Raw genomic sequence first — 15,779 nt, forward strand, 5'->3', positions numbered from 1 at the left:
TAGCTTCACCACCCTCCCCTCCCTGGCTCTATTCTATTGTGATTGTCAGACATCATCCTCATTTCAGCTCTGCCCTCCACCTCCCAACCTAAGCACTTCCGGTCCCAGGATGACATGAGAAAGCTGTGGGTAGACATTAAAGGTGAGGGTGACAGGAAATGGAGGAAACTTTGCAATTCCATCCCATATCCCAGAGCAGACATTGTCAACTCCCTGACACAAGGGTTTCCAGAGCTCTGGCCGTGACTGCTCAGTTTCTCAAAAGGAAATACTCAGAGACCTATTTCCTTCATAGGTTGAGGGGGTGCACTCTGCCCTCACCCCCTGAGAAGCATCTCTGCACCTATTCAGGAAGCATCTTCTTGGTTTCCTCCAGGAGCTGGAACTGACGATAGCAAAAGCTGAAGGGTGGTTTGTCTCTCCCCAACCCCTACCTGTCTCCCCAGCTATTCCCTCATTTTGCTTCCTGATGTACCCACAAGATGTAGGTTCACACCAACTACTTTGCCATCCATGAGTCCTGTGACCCAAAGCAGCATTCTATGCTACAGATCCCTCCCTGTAGAGTAGAAAGGATGATACCCACCTCATAGAAAGGTGCAATGATTAACTGAGCCAACATACATGACATGTTTAGCCTACTGCCTGGACCATAGGATTAGTAATAAAAATAATAGCTTCTCTCTGTGGAGCATTCATTTTGCATTAGGCAGTGCTTACATTAACCACCCCAATCCTGATAACCACCCTATGAGATAACTACAATTGTCAGAGTCATTTCACAGATGTGAAATCTGAGGTACATGCCCCAAACCCACAGCTAATAGTTGACAGAGCTGGAATTTGAACCCAGGTATGTTTGGCTCCAGGACTTATGTCCTGAACTACTATGCCAATGTCTCATCCAACACATATCACTTCCCTTCTCCCTTCCTTCCCACCACTCCCCATCTATCATCTCACTGGAAAATTCTTTGTCAGAATATAAAACTTGAAGGACACATGGGTGGCTCAGTGGTGGAACATCTGCCTTCAGCTCAGGTTGTGACCCCAGGGTCCCAGGATCGAGTCTCACATCAGGCTCCCTACAGGGAACCTGCTTCTCCCTCTGTCTATGTCTCTGCCTCTCTCTCTCTTTTCTCTCATGAAGAAATAAATAAATTTTTAAAAAACCTTGAAAGCAAACAGCAAATTTTTCTGTAAAAGGCAAAATCATAATTATTTTCCATTCTGCAGGCCATTCAGTCCTGGCCACACAACTCAACTCCACCAGTGCAGTGTGAAACAGGTATAAATAACAGGCAAATGAATGGGCATGACTGGATTTCAATAAAACTTTATTAACAACATAGGTAGCTGGTTTAGGCCCAAGGGCTATAGTTTGCTAATCATGCTCTAGAGGAAAAAACAGCATAACCCTAGCAAAAGAAACTTAGCGTGAAGAGTACTTGACAAGTAGTAGGTGCTCCTTAAGTAGTGTGGGTTAATTTCAAAGTCATCTCTTTGAATCCAGGCAATAACATGAATAAGTAAACAGTTCTCCAATTACAGTTTTGTAGGAAATCTGATTCCACTCTTACCTGAATTGTCTGTTTTTATGTCTAATCTATGTCAGGAAGGTTCCCTCCTACCTTGAATCATCTGTGAATTGAGATTTTCTTTACTGAGAACTAACAGTTCATTTATTAACCCTAAACCTGCCTCCTCCCCCTCTCTGCACAACTTCACTCACCAAAGACAGGGCCACTGCATCTACCACAGAGGTTCTGTTCTAATGGAAATGAGAAGGATCTGCTACTTCCTCCCCAGGCAATTGAGCCTCTCAACATTCTTGAGATAAGCTTAAATCCCTGATATGGCAACAAAGACTGCAGCTTTCTGGCCTCCTCCCAGAAGTGAGAAAGCCACTTTGGGTGGAGGAGGTGCCTTCAAAAGAAGTGTCAGTGTAATTCAAGATGCCACTGTGTCAGGATCTTGGGGACAGCCAGTTGGGCAGCTGTGTGGGGGCCCCTTCACCTCCTCTGCAGCTGTTGCCACCAGGGCTCAGCCTGCAAGGGACAGAGAGAACATGATGCCCATATGGTCCCCAATATAGGTTACAGCAAAAAATCAAATCTTGGAGTTGAAATGAAGCCAGAATTAAATGGCTAGGTCTGTGAACCATGTTATCTACAGTCTGAGAGCTTTGGGGAAGGCAGGAAGCAGAGAAAGCTTGGGTTCTAATGATGACAAGTCTAACCACTTGGGCCAACTCCAATTTACTTAGGGCTCCTTTGGCCCTCTCGATTCTTCTCTTTCTCCCTCATACTTCTTTCCAGATCCAGTCTCTGCTCCCCTATTGCCCCACAAGGGCTCTTCCCAAGGCCAGTGGCTCCAGAGGGAGACCAAACCATTGCAACAATATGGCCTTTCCACCAGGTTTAAAAATAGAGAAAGGTGAGGCTGCAGATTACAGCTCAGCATCCATGATTTCCATTGCTTGGGGCATCTCTACCCCAGATCACACTCACCATTTGTGTATCTAACTCCATGACAAAGAGGATGCACCTATCCCTCCTACACTGCCCCACCCCCTAATCCTCCACATTCTTTCTGAGTCTCACCACTTGGCACTTGGCTAGCCACCATTTTATATTCTCTAAATATTCCAGATGTTCCCTCAATAGTTATAAAGGAAACTCATTTAGGTTGGGATTGAGATTCAGATAATAACCATATCTAAAAATGTTGAGGACAAAACAATAATAAATCACTCTCATATTAGCAGTTCATAGTACTCTGTTAGTCATGTCGGATGGGGTTATGCTCAATCCTACTTCACAGCCTTTGCAAGCACATTCCCTTCTTCTGAAATACCTTCCCCCACCACCAACCTCTACATGACTGATACCTTCACATTAGAGGTCTTCAGAACCCGGCTTAAACACCATCTGCGGCTAGGTCTTTTCTTGTCATTTTGGCTAAAGTAATTTTAGAACTGTTCAATAAATATGTATTGCATGAATGAATGGTCTTCATTTTGCAGATGAAGAAACTAAAGCTCACTGTGATTAAAAATTATTCACCGAAGGTCAAAGAGCTGCTTAAAGGCACAAACTGAGGTCTGATGCTAGAATATCAGAATACTTATATATCCCCTGTACTATAAGTGCACTTACAACTTATTTCTTATTCAATATCTATCTACTCTAAGCTTTATGAGGACAGGATCTATATCTGTCATTTTCATTTGTATAGCTCTGTTATCTAGTACAGGGTGTGGTACATCAATATTATTGTACTAATGATTATACAATAGACTAATCAATAAAATGCCATCTAGTTGGGTCTCAATAGATACTTGTTAATAGATTGAGCGCAGGGGCACCTGGGTGGCTCAGTTGGTTAAGCATCTGCTTTTGGCTCAGGTCATGATGCCGGGGTTCTGGCATAGAGCCCCACATGGGCTGAGCAGGGAGCCTACTTCTCTCCCTCTCTCCTGCCACTCCCCCTGTTTGTTCTCCCTCTCTCTCTCAATCTCTGTTAAATAAATAAATAAAATATTTTTTTTAAATAGACCAAGTGCAGTGTACCTAAGACATAGATGCAGATGATATGAGTTTTTAATTATTCCAATCTTCTTTCTTTGATTAGTAAAATAGCTTTTTCCTGGAATGTCCTCTGGATCCAGGAGCCACAAGGATACTAATGGAATTTCTTTGAAAACCTGGAGCAAGAGCAGGGAAAACAAAATCTAATATGAGCAGTTTTTGTGCCACATTATAAATCTCAGCTAATTATAGGGGTCTTCTCCTTTGGGGTCTTTCATCTAGCATGAATTTCCTTCACTCAGGAATCAAGGTTCATACAGCTCTCTTCCCCAACCCCTCCATTCTCAGGGTAGGCTTTGGTCTGGATCAGGGAAGTCAGGGGCTATTGGCTCTTCTCAAAATAGAGAGTTTCATGGCTGGGAGCAGAAACAGCAATAAAGGCAGAAATTATGAGCCTATAGCCAGCAGGGAAATAGAGTGGGAGGCTGCTAACACGCCATATCCATCTCTAGAAATTTCATAAGATTTGATCCACTCTCATGTCATATACTAATCTACTTTTTTTCCTTCAGGTTAGATTCTCCTTCATTTTAGTCAACTACTTTTTTGCAAGATCAAGTGCATTTGTTCTCCTAGGCTCTTTCTCCCTCTCTCCATCTGTCCCTCCTCTGCCTTCCATCTAGTGTTTCTCTGTTTAAAAAGGTAGTGTAGTAAGTACACACAGGCTTTGCAGTCACACCAATCTGGGTTTAAATCCTTACTCTATCAGTTATTTGTTATTTGTAAGGAAGTTACCTAAACCTCCTTGAGTCTCAGGGGTTTTTTTATCTGTAAAATGGAGATCATCCTTAAAGGGGTGGTTGTGAGGATTAAACAGTACAAATTGCCTGAAGGTCTTAGCATGTTGCATGACAAACAGTAAGACTTGAGTAAATAGTGGCCACTGTTATTCTCATTACCAGCTTCATTTCTCCCTACCCAGCTCCATCTTTCCCTTCTTCTTTGGCTCTGTGTCTGCACGCAAACACTGCTGGGCTTAAGGAAGTACTGGTCATCTCATTTGGCCCAGTATCTCAAGTTGGTCAAGATGCTTAATTGGCAGCCCTGGTATTTGAGACTTTGTCTCTTTCTCCCTCTTTAATTTCCCCATATCCTTTTCTCATTAAGACACTTGACTTTCCCCAACTTTCCTGAAAATACTTGCTGAGACAGTGACCATCAGCATTGCCTTTCAGTCAGGAACTCCACCTGGATTCTGCTCGGAACAAGTGGCTAAGAGAGCAGGGATGTCTACCACTTAGAGTTTCTCTCACTTTGTCCACCATGTTTAATTCATGTGTGTTGCAGACCTTTTAAAGAGATTCAATGAGCTGTGAAGATCAAGATATGAGCCATACAGATTGTACATTACTGAATTAAGATACTAAATATGGAGCTTAAGTGATGTCAAGGAGGGAATAGTGAAAGTCTTAATGGTTTATAATGATGAAAATCAGGGTGGGTCAAGTCAGTAGCAAATTGAAAAGATGCATGATTTCAAGGAAAAGGCTATTTGTCATAGTAGAATCATCCTCAATTTCTCCCTCTCTCCCATCCGCAGTTCATCACTGAGACCTGTCACTTCTACCTCCAAATAAATCTCGCGCCCACTTCTCTTCATTCCTACTGCCATCACCCAAGGTCAAGCACCCATCTCTGCTTTAACTACTGCAATAGACTCACTTGTCTCTTTGGATCTATCTTGCCCTTCTCTAGTCCAATCTACACTCTTTCTAAAATGTAAACCGAAGCATGCCACTCCTCTGTTTAAAAACTTCCAAAGGCTTCCTGTTGCTCTTATTATAAAATCTAAACCAATTATGGTTTTTGGAGCTCTTCGTGGCCAATCTTATTTCAGTCCATGCTCCTCCTTGCTTACTGTACTCTGGCCATCCTTGTCTCCCTTTCTGTCCCTTCAACATGCTAGGCCAATCCCCACCTTCAGACTCTTGAATTTGCTGTTCCCTCTGTCTGTTTTGCATGGCTAGTGCATTCTCAACACCCAGGCTTTGGTATAGAGCAGACTTTTTCAGCCACTTCTCAATGTAGTTTCCCTCATCATTCCTCAGCTCACCATCCTGCTTATGCTCTCAACAATCTTGCTCATTTTTGTTGACTTTTTTTCTATCTGCTGCATTAGGTCAGAGACTGTTTCTATCTCATTCATGCTATATGCTTGCACTTTTACAGTGCAAATCATATAGTACTTGATCAATAAACATTTGCTGAAAGACTAAATGAATGAAATTGTCACAGAAAGTTCCATTCAAGATCTGATCTTTCATTGAACAATGACAGACTAAAATCATTTCTCACACTCCTTCATTTTCTTGGCTCTAGGCTGAAAATCCACAGTTACCAAGATTATTGAATGTAACATAAAGATACAGGCAGTTGGTCCTCAAAAAAAAAAACAACAAAACTTCCACATTAGTAGAAATAAACCACTTGTTCATTCAATAAATATTCACTGAGTGCTTATGATGTGCCAGACACTGATCAAGCACCCATAATACACTGATGTTTATCACAGCCCAAGAGGAGCTTAGAGTCTGGGAAAGGCAAATGCCAAACATATAAATATATAATTATACCTTGGGTTAAGTGCTCTGAAGGAGAGGAAAAGCTTCATGTTGAGAATAATAATGGGGGAGGCAGAGTGGTCAGGAAATGTCTTTCTGAGAAGATAGAAACATTTAAGCTATAACCTGAAGGATGATGTGTGAATAATAAAAGGGATATGGTCCAAGGGAAAGCATTTGGCTATCTGGATGGCCTGTATCTTAAAGTGGCAGCAAGCAGCTTTGGTTAATACATCTTTGTGGATAAGGCAAAGTGAGGGGCCTTTACTCCAGGGACCAAGAGGAGTCATGCATGGAGCTCTCTGCCACCCTCTCACGCTCTTCTTTAGCCACAAGAGAAATAGATTTTTTAAAATCAATTCTTTTTTCTACAAAAATGACTTTTGCATCCCAAGTCTGGGCATTCTGAGCTCAGAAGGAGCCTGGATAGGTTCTTCCTTTGCCTCAAAAGCTTTGATCTTTGTCTTCATTATGGGTCTTTGGCTCCTTGAAGGATTAGAGCTGATCTGACAAACTTCAGTACATCAATCTCTCCCTATATGGCAAAGATTTGTCTCTCCCATCTCCAGAGAGGAAACCATTTACCTCTTCTGATTCTTCTGTGTGTGGCTGACTGATCCAAATTAGAGCAACACTTAGACATCTATGGCAAAAATTTTCTGGGCACACTTGTTTAGGAAAAACATCTAAATTATTTAATAGTCTATAATTCCTGTCATTATACAAACCTGGGCATGCAGACCAAGTAGGGAGGGAAGAAGAGATAAAAGATCAGTGACCTCTGTAGTTTTCTGGACAGGATCTTCAGTAAGCAACCATTCTATACCATTAGTCATGCCTACAATGAGGACATCCATGGCTTCTCCTCTTGAACCTGGAGGAATCTATAAGGGACATGGACAAAACACTGGACAAGGAGTCCATGTTCAGAGTTCTAGTTGTGCTTATTGGCTACTAGAATTTGTCTCTACCTTGTCACGTGACTGTGAGCAAGTCTCTTTATTTTTCTGAATAATCAGAAGATCCTCTCTTCCTCTGGTAAAATGAAGTCATCAAACTAGACCAAATGTTTTTAATATTCTTTTAGCAGAATAACCCTTCCTTTAGAGGAAATCCTATGTGGAGGCCCAATATATAAAATGGGTAGAATCTACTTATCTTTTGTCCCTTTAGAGGGGTCCCCAGAAGGTGCTATTTGAAATGTCTAGTTCTCCTTGAAATATAACTTGAAAATCACTGAATTAGAAGACTGCATGGTCTTTGATTCTAAAGGATGTGAGGGCTGATTTGCTCCATACTATGGACTGAATTATGTACCCCTAAAATTCATATTTTGAAGCCCTAAATTCCCAGTATGACTGTACTTGGAATTTGAACTTTTAGAAAGTACTTAAACTTAGATTAGGTTATAAACTTAGGGTCTTAGGATTGGCAGACTCTCTTATAAGAGAGACAGGTCTTTCTCCCTCCATGTACATGCACCAAGGAAAGACAGTATGAAGTTGCTGTCTGCAAGCCAGGATGATCACCAGGAAGCAATCACTCAGCACCTTGATCTTGAACTTCCCAGCCTCCAGAATTGGGAGAAAGTAAGTTTCTGTTGTTTAAGCCACCCAGTTGGTGGTATTTTGTTATGGCAGCCTAAGCAGACTAATACAGCTGTGGAGTCCATGCCCCTCAGTCTAAGGACAAGTGTGGCTATTGAACTTTGAGTTTGGTTCCTTTAATGTCAATGAATTACTGTCCCAGGTGGAAGGCAAAGGGATGTCCTACTTGCTCCACAAGGATTTCCCCATCCACTCTAACCACACAGGTATCTTTCTTCCCTGCACTCTTCCTGCCCCCGTGTTTTGTTTATCTTTTAGTTGAATAAGGAAAATCAACCTAACTTAAAATCACACAGGCAATTAGGTCTTTCCAGTGCTCCCTCCTAATGCATATTTTATTATTCTGTCCAATAATCTTTGCTGACTCCCCATTAGGTATCAAATAAAGAACAAAATGAAAAAAAAAAAGTCACACACCCCATCCTTGCCTTCCATAGCTTCCCTGCAGGTAAGGTAGGCTATAGACCACTCATGGATCCCATGACGCACTTGTGTTTTTCTACTTCTGCATGTTATTTACTATATGTACAGTAAGTTTACTTCATCTGGGATGCCTCCTTTATCACCTTTTGTTATCTAATCCTGCCCATCTTTCAAGATCCAGCTCATATGCCACTTTCTCCATGAGAGATTTCCGGAAATCTTTAGTTGGAAGAATTATCTACCTTTTTTACACCTTTGTCAGTGGTGACTGACTATGCTGACCATGTGACAAAGCACCTATATTTCCACTATGACTATTGGGCAACTTCTTAAATCCTCTTCTAGGTGGCAAATATCTTAAGGATAAGGACCATGTCTTATTCATCTTTCAATCTTATATACTGCCTGGCATGATGCCTTGCAATTAGAAGGTGCTCAATAAATAATGGTTAAGTGGTTGAATGGATGGATGGATATATGAATTTGAGAATAACTGTATCTGATTAGGTTGGGGATTATTTAAGTATAGATAGAGCTTTTAATATGCCCATGGATAAAAGAGGAAGCATGAACCTGGAATATGTGATGAGTTTAGGGGCAGATGTCAGAGATGAATGTATAGTAATTCATAACTCATTCAACAGCTACACATTTGTTAAGCACTAACGATATGCCAGGAACTATTATGCAGCTGGTGAGCAAAATAGACAAGATTCTTGCTTTCTTGAAACTTCTGATGTAGTGGAAGAAAGAGATATCAAAGAAACACTTGAATATATATGAAATAATATAACTAGTGGCTTGGTATATAAAGGAAAAAAAGTTGCTCTAAGAAAGAATGAGAGAGAAACCTAATTGAGATTGAGGGGCTAGGAACGGGCTCTCTAAGGAGGTGGCATCTTGGATAAAGATGAACTAGTTTAAGATCTGAAAGGTGATTTGGAGCCAGCCGGGCTTAAAGCCAGACAAAGGTCCTGAGGCAGGAAACTGATGCCTGTAATGAACTGCAAGGTGAGGAGGGTCAAACAGAACTGGTGGGGAATTGGTAAGAGAGGAAGAAAATGGGTAGCTGAGGGCCTGATCACACAGGACCCTCCAGGTGAGGAGTCTGATTTATTCTAAGTGTGGTAGAAAGTCACTGAAGGGTTTCAGCAATGGAAGGACATGGCCCTTCCTCACTTTGGCTGCTATACAGTGAAAAAGAATGGACCAGAACAGGCCTGGCAGACTATAGTCCTAACAGACTATAGTTAGGAAACTATTGCAAGCAAGAATCTAAAGTGGCTGAGGCTGAAGGGATGGTAGTGGATATGGAAAGAAGCAGCAGAACCAAAGAAACATTTTGGAAGTATAATATCTTAAGTCACTTATTGATACCTAATATGTCATATACCATACCCACTATATTCTCTTATTTATTGACCATGCCTCGCAACAATGTCTTATAAGTCCATGAGAGCAACAAGTCACCTTAAACATTGCTGAATCCCAATGCCCATAACACTGGTTGACATATAGTAAGTGCTGACTAAATATTTGGTGAGTAAACGTATAATGGAATGATTTATAAATAGAAGTAAAGTGAAAAATAAAGTGTAGAGAATGAATTCCAGGAGGACAGAGATGATATTTATCGAAAGGAGAAAAAAAATGAGAAGCTGTTTGGGGGGGGATAAGATCAAAAATTTATTTTTTGACATGTGAAGTTTTATGGGTTTCTATGAGACATCCAAAGTGATATTGCGGTCTGGGGATAGAAATTTAGGCAATATCTACACAGCATTTGAAGCCATGGGATCATCTAGGACAGGATTTCTTGACCTAAAGTCCACAATGGCCAATGGGTTTGTGCATAAATACTCAGGGGATCCATGAACTTGTATGAGAAAAATATTATGTCTTCATTTTTTACTAAATTCTAACAAATTTAGCATTCAATTATGAATGTAGGCAACAAATTACAGCAGTATATACCTGTGAATTTGTCCATAATGAAGAGTACAGATGATTTCATACCACATTACAACTGTTAGAGACATCTTGCTATATCATTTGTGCTTAACACTACTTCAACTTTATGGAAGTCATTGGACTCACCATCAGATCTTATCATTTAACACATTGGCCAAAAAAGTACATATATTCCTACATCACAAATTTGGGTTTTTTATGTTTTGATAAATGTTTACATGTTTTTCAAAATAATGGATTTCCTTTCTTGTTCTATGTATTTTGGTTAATACATTTAAAATCACTGGGGCTAGAGCTGGGGTTCCATCTAGCTGGGCTGATGGAATGGAACAGCATCAAGTACCTTCAGGGGAAACTTCAGTGGGACCTGGAGGCAGTATCCATGGAAGCAGAGGACACTACTCTCAACTGTTGCATGCCCCACTCCAAGTTCTGATGGTTCAGCCAAGTTCAAGGTGAAGACACTGCTTCAGAACCATGGGCTGGTGAACATGTGCTCAGCAGAAAGGCTCCTGCATATCCATGCCTTTGAGCAGAAAACCCTGACCCCAGAGCAGTGATCTCATAAGCAGCAGAAATAAGAGACCAAGACAAGCATGGCCATTAAATTATGAATCATGGCAAAAATTTAAAAAGTGAATAAAATAAAATAAAGTAGCATTACTGTGAGAAAGGATACATAGGCTTGACCAGCCCGCCAGAGGCTCTGTATCACAGAACAAGTTCAGAGGACCTGGAAGGGGCTAATGACCATGTCTAGGGAAGAAGTTGCTACTGGAAAGGCAGGGACTGACTGTCTGAGAAATGGGGGTTGGAGGGGAAGCAGCCACGGGGTGAGGGAAGCTGACTAGAGAATCTAACTAGATCAAACTAAGGAGGACATGGTCAAGATCAAGAGAAGCGGGAAGCTATAGAAAGCTTACTAGTTGGAGAGCAGAGAAGAACAAGAGCTCCAGGATTTGACCAGGGGACTTGACACCCAAAGGAGAGTAGAGAGAGAAGTCTGGAAATAAAATGCCAGGAAATACTACTACGGCCAGTGAAGGGCCTATCTTTAGCTGGAGACTATGGGACATGTCTTCCAGAAAGCAACTGGAGATTCTCAAGCTGGATGTGAGGATGCCTGGGGCAGGTGCATCAGTGAGAGGGTGACTGGGCTGGGAGGCCAGGGATCTAGGTCCTGTCTTTGACCAACTCTGTGACTTTGATCTAGTTGTTCCTTGGGTGGTACTGTTTCCCTATCCTATAGCTGAGGGGGTTGAACTAGGAGATCTTTAAGATCAATACAGACAGCGCAGTACTTCAATACAGACAGTGCAGGATTTGGTCAATGCTCTGTTCTAGGCCTGCTGTGATACTGGCTAGCTGGTCACACTGAACCAATGCCTTTCTCCCTCTGGGCCTCCAACTCCTAAAATTGGGAGATTAACCAAATGTCTTCTTGGACCTTTCCAGCACTGTTATCAGGGGCTGTTTGTTAAACATAAACAAACAAACATAAAAGGCTGGGGAGCCCAGCCAAAACGGCCCTGATTTTGACTGACAAAGTCAAAAGAGACTTTACTGGGCTGCAGATGAACAAGAAAGGGGGAACCAGGAAGTGGACCCAGCCTCTCTGAGCCTCTCTCCTTTGTTCTCTCCTTGTCTACTTATTGAGACTTCTTTCACAAACACCTCATGGTGCTTACCTGCTTCTAAATCTGTTGTTTCCCACCTTCTCCTCTAACTCATAAACTGTGAGCTCCTTAGACTAGGGATGTTGCCTTAAGGATTCACTTTTCATCTCTATTGCCTGGCTTAATAAATATTTGCTGAATGAATGAACAATATAACAGTTTTGTGAATTAATAGCATAACAATTATATACCAAATTACTTTGAGAAAAATTATTTGATTGGGGCAACAGTAAGTGAAATGCAAATAAAGGGTTTGATACAGCTGTGTGCATACTACAAATGGGCTAAGGTTAATAGGTAGTGAGCATCAAATTTTGTTAAGGGATTAATTATGTTCCTCCACATTACCTACCAGTATGTCTCCACATCCTAAAGAAAAATAATTTTTATAAGTAATTCACTCTAATCATTCTATGGGAAGTAAGGTCTGCCAGCAGAAAATCAATTAAATGCTGATCTCACTGTCAGATTTCAAGCCTCTGGCTGATCCTCTCTTCTGCTTCCAGTTTCAGGATTAGTAACTGAACCACTGCCTACTCAAGCTTGAAGACAGGTTGCAGATAGATTCTCCTTGAGCTGGAGCTTAAGCTTCAAGTTCCAACTGATTTTACCAAAAATTCCTATGGTAAGGTATTAAGCCTTAGCCCAACCAATAACACAGGGGCTCATGGTTTTCCATTTGCTGTGTGTGCACAGCCACTTCATGAACATCAACAGAGATGTGGCTAAGGCTAGGAAGATTTGGATTTTCCTAGGTCTCCTGGGTCTTTGCCAGAGATATCTCCAGTCCTTTGGATGCTTGAAGAGAAGATACCCTGAATCAGATTACACCAGCTGTCATATAGAGGTCAGAGAGTTAAACTGAGGAAATGAGAATGTTTTAGAAACTGTTTATATATAAGGAACTGAAAATCACTTCAGCTAACTTAAGAAAAGCATTTGTTGTGATGATACAGGGAAATTCAGAGAACCAAATTGTATCTTGGGGAAAGGAGAAGATAGATGGCACAGAGATATGGAGTTAGTGAAAAGGTTAAGGAAGTAGAGATAGCAACTGGATGGCTCTTTGAGAAAGTTCAGCAATAAAACAGAGAAATGAGTCAGTAACCCAAGGGAGTATTGGAGAAGAAAAGGTTCTTGGAATGTAAATTAAGAAATAACAGTCAGAAGAGGAGCAAATAGGGAACAGAGAGATGAGATAATTGATGCACAGTAGATGCTCAATAAATACATGCAAATTAATGGGAACCACCTGGGATAAAGAGCATTAAAGTTAAATCTGACTCAAGCGATGCTGAGCATATTTTCTACATTTTTATCCTCATGTTAGGTGACTACTCTCTGGCTCCTTAAGCACTGCAGTGTGAGATTCAGGCATTACCCTAGAGGAAATTAATGGCCCTTCCAGAACTATAACCAGGGAGCAGGGAGACATTGCTGCAGTCCTCAAAGCCATGGGCAATTCCTGATGCCAGCTGCCTTGTGAGACCAGACAAACATGAGGAGACCAGAACGTAAGCAGCAACAGCCACAGTCACATTTCCTAATTGACACCATGAATCATTATCAACCAGACACGAGTTCCAGTAGAAGCTGGTCTTTGTCTCACAGGGGACTCTTCCCAGCCAGTTTCTGAAGAAGGGGCCGGTAGTTCAGGCTAATTATTCCAGCCATCATACTGGAGTTAAAGAAGCTAAGTAAACCAGATGTTTTAGGGGCATTTTGGTTGCAAGGAAGAGACGTTCATTTTAGCTAACTTGAATATATTGGAATTTATTTTAAGGACCCAGGGGAATATCACACAATAGAATTGTTTTTAAAAAATGACAATGGGCCTTATAGGAAATGGGGAGTTGATGTGTTCTCATTCTCCATCCTTTCTCCACCCCAAACCTCATGTCTCCCAAATCTTCCATGTTATTTTCCCCATCTTTCTCTCTATCCAGACCAGTTTCTGTACTCCTTCACCCCTTTTGCATGGTCTGTCCTGAATGCCCTGAAATGGTGGCCTTGTCCCACCACCACCACTAAGAGAAATCTTGCAGCTCGGCTCCCTTATATTAATGGTTCCATCTCTGTAGTCCATTCCATATTCCCTGCAAAGAGCTATTTATTAGCTCAGCTAGGGCCAGGTGACTACATTAGCACAACCAGATTATTATATATAGAGAGATACATGATAATTAGAGCCACCCCTTCCAGGCTGTGGATGGGCAGGTTTTCTGACAATAAGATGGCATGGGGAGAAAATGACTGGCATATTTATATTCAGAGGTTCTGGCTGAATGCCACACTCTCAGCTAAACACAATTTGCCAGGTGCTGTGGGAAAAGTTGACTTAGTCTCTTACCTTTAAGGAAAACTTTTTGTTTCATTGGAAGCAAGGGGAGGAAAATGTTAGAGATTTGCCTATAGATTATAGCATCTCCCTATTGCTTCATGCCTTCACCTAAAGACAGGCTAGGGCCAACAACTTTTCCCTGTGGGGCTTTGCTTCTCTGAACACAATGATGAGTTCCTTAGTGCCTCCTGCCCACGCACAGAGACTGTTGGCTAGTTCACTTCTTGGGCAGGGTGAAGAACGTTCTCTGACCACAATGAGAATTAAAGTAGACATCAACAACAGAAAGATATATGGAAAATAACCAAATATTTGGAAACTAAACAACTCACTTCTAAACAAACTATAAGCCAAAGAATAAATCACAAGGGAAATCAGAAAATATTTTCCCTGAGAAAAATGAAAACACAATATATCAAAATTTCTTTTTTTGAAACTAAAGCAGGGCATGAAGGGTAATTCTTAGCATAGAAAACCTTGTATTAAAGAATAGGATGGTTTAAAATCAATGACCTAAGCTTCCACTTTAAGAAACTAGAAAAATAAAATCTAAAGTAAGCATTAAGAAATAAATAATAAAGATAACAGAAATCAATGAAATGCAAAACAGAAAAATATGAGAGAAAGGGGCACTTGGGTTGGTGCAGTTAGTTAAGTGTCCAACTCTTGGTTCTGCCTCAGGTCATGATCTTGGGGTCATAAGATTGAGCCCTATGATGGACTCTGCAGTCAGCACGGAGTCTGCTTAAGACTCTCTCTCCCTCTCCCTCTGCCCCTCCCTGCCTCAAATAAATAAATCTTCAAAAAAAATGGAGAAAAACAACAAAACTAAAGGTTTATTTTAAAATATTAATAAAAGTGGGTGCCTGGGTGACTCAGTCAGCTAAGCATCTGCCTTCGGTTCAGGTCATGATCCCAGGATCCTGGAATTCAGCCCCGTATCATGCTCTCTGCTCAGCAAGGAGTCTGCTTCTCCCTCTCCCTCTGCCCCTCCCTCTGCTCATACTCTTCCTCTCTCTCAAATAAATAAATAAAATATTTTTTAAGGATAAACATTTTTAAAAATATCAATAAAAATGATAACCCAGGCAGACTGATGGGGGGAAGGGAAAGAGAGAACAAATTGCCCATATCAGGAATGAGAGAAGGGACATAACTACAGATCTTACAGACATTAAAAAGAAAATATTATGAAAAATTATGCCAATAACTACAACTTAGATAAAATGGGTAAATTCCTTTAAAGATACAGGCTATCAAAACTTGTTCAGGAATAAATAGCTTGAATAGTTCTGCCTATATGAAAGAAATTTGTTTGTAAAACCCTCTCCATAAAGAAAACTCTGGGCATGAATAATTTTACTGGTGAAATCTCCCAAAAAAATTTTTTAAAACTTATAATACCTATTTTGCATAAACTCTTGCACAAAATAAAAATTGAGGGGACACTCTCAACTCATTCTGACTCCAGCATTACCCTCATCCCAAAACCAATTGGTTATTCAAAGAAAACTAAAGTACAAACTACTTTCCAACATGAACATAAATGCAAAAATCCTTAACAAAATTTAAACAAATTGAATCCAGCAATATATAAAAAGACCAACACA

At 40.9% G+C, this 15,779-nt stretch overlaps 1 pseudogene; it reads left to right on the top strand.

Moving 5' to 3' along the window:
* Positions 1 to 10,471: 10,471 nt before the first annotated feature.
* On the top strand, positions 10,472 to 10,733 carry LOC140600609 (bolA-like protein 2 pseudogene; annotated as a pseudogene).
* Positions 10,734 to 15,779: the final 5,046 nt, after the last annotated feature.

The sequence above is a fragment of the Canis lupus genome, chromosome 12, assembly GCF_048164855.1.
Source record: "Canis lupus baileyi chromosome 12, mCanLup2.hap1, whole genome shotgun sequence".
NCBI classification, from domain to species: domain Eukaryota; kingdom Metazoa; phylum Chordata; class Mammalia; order Carnivora; family Canidae; genus Canis; species Canis lupus.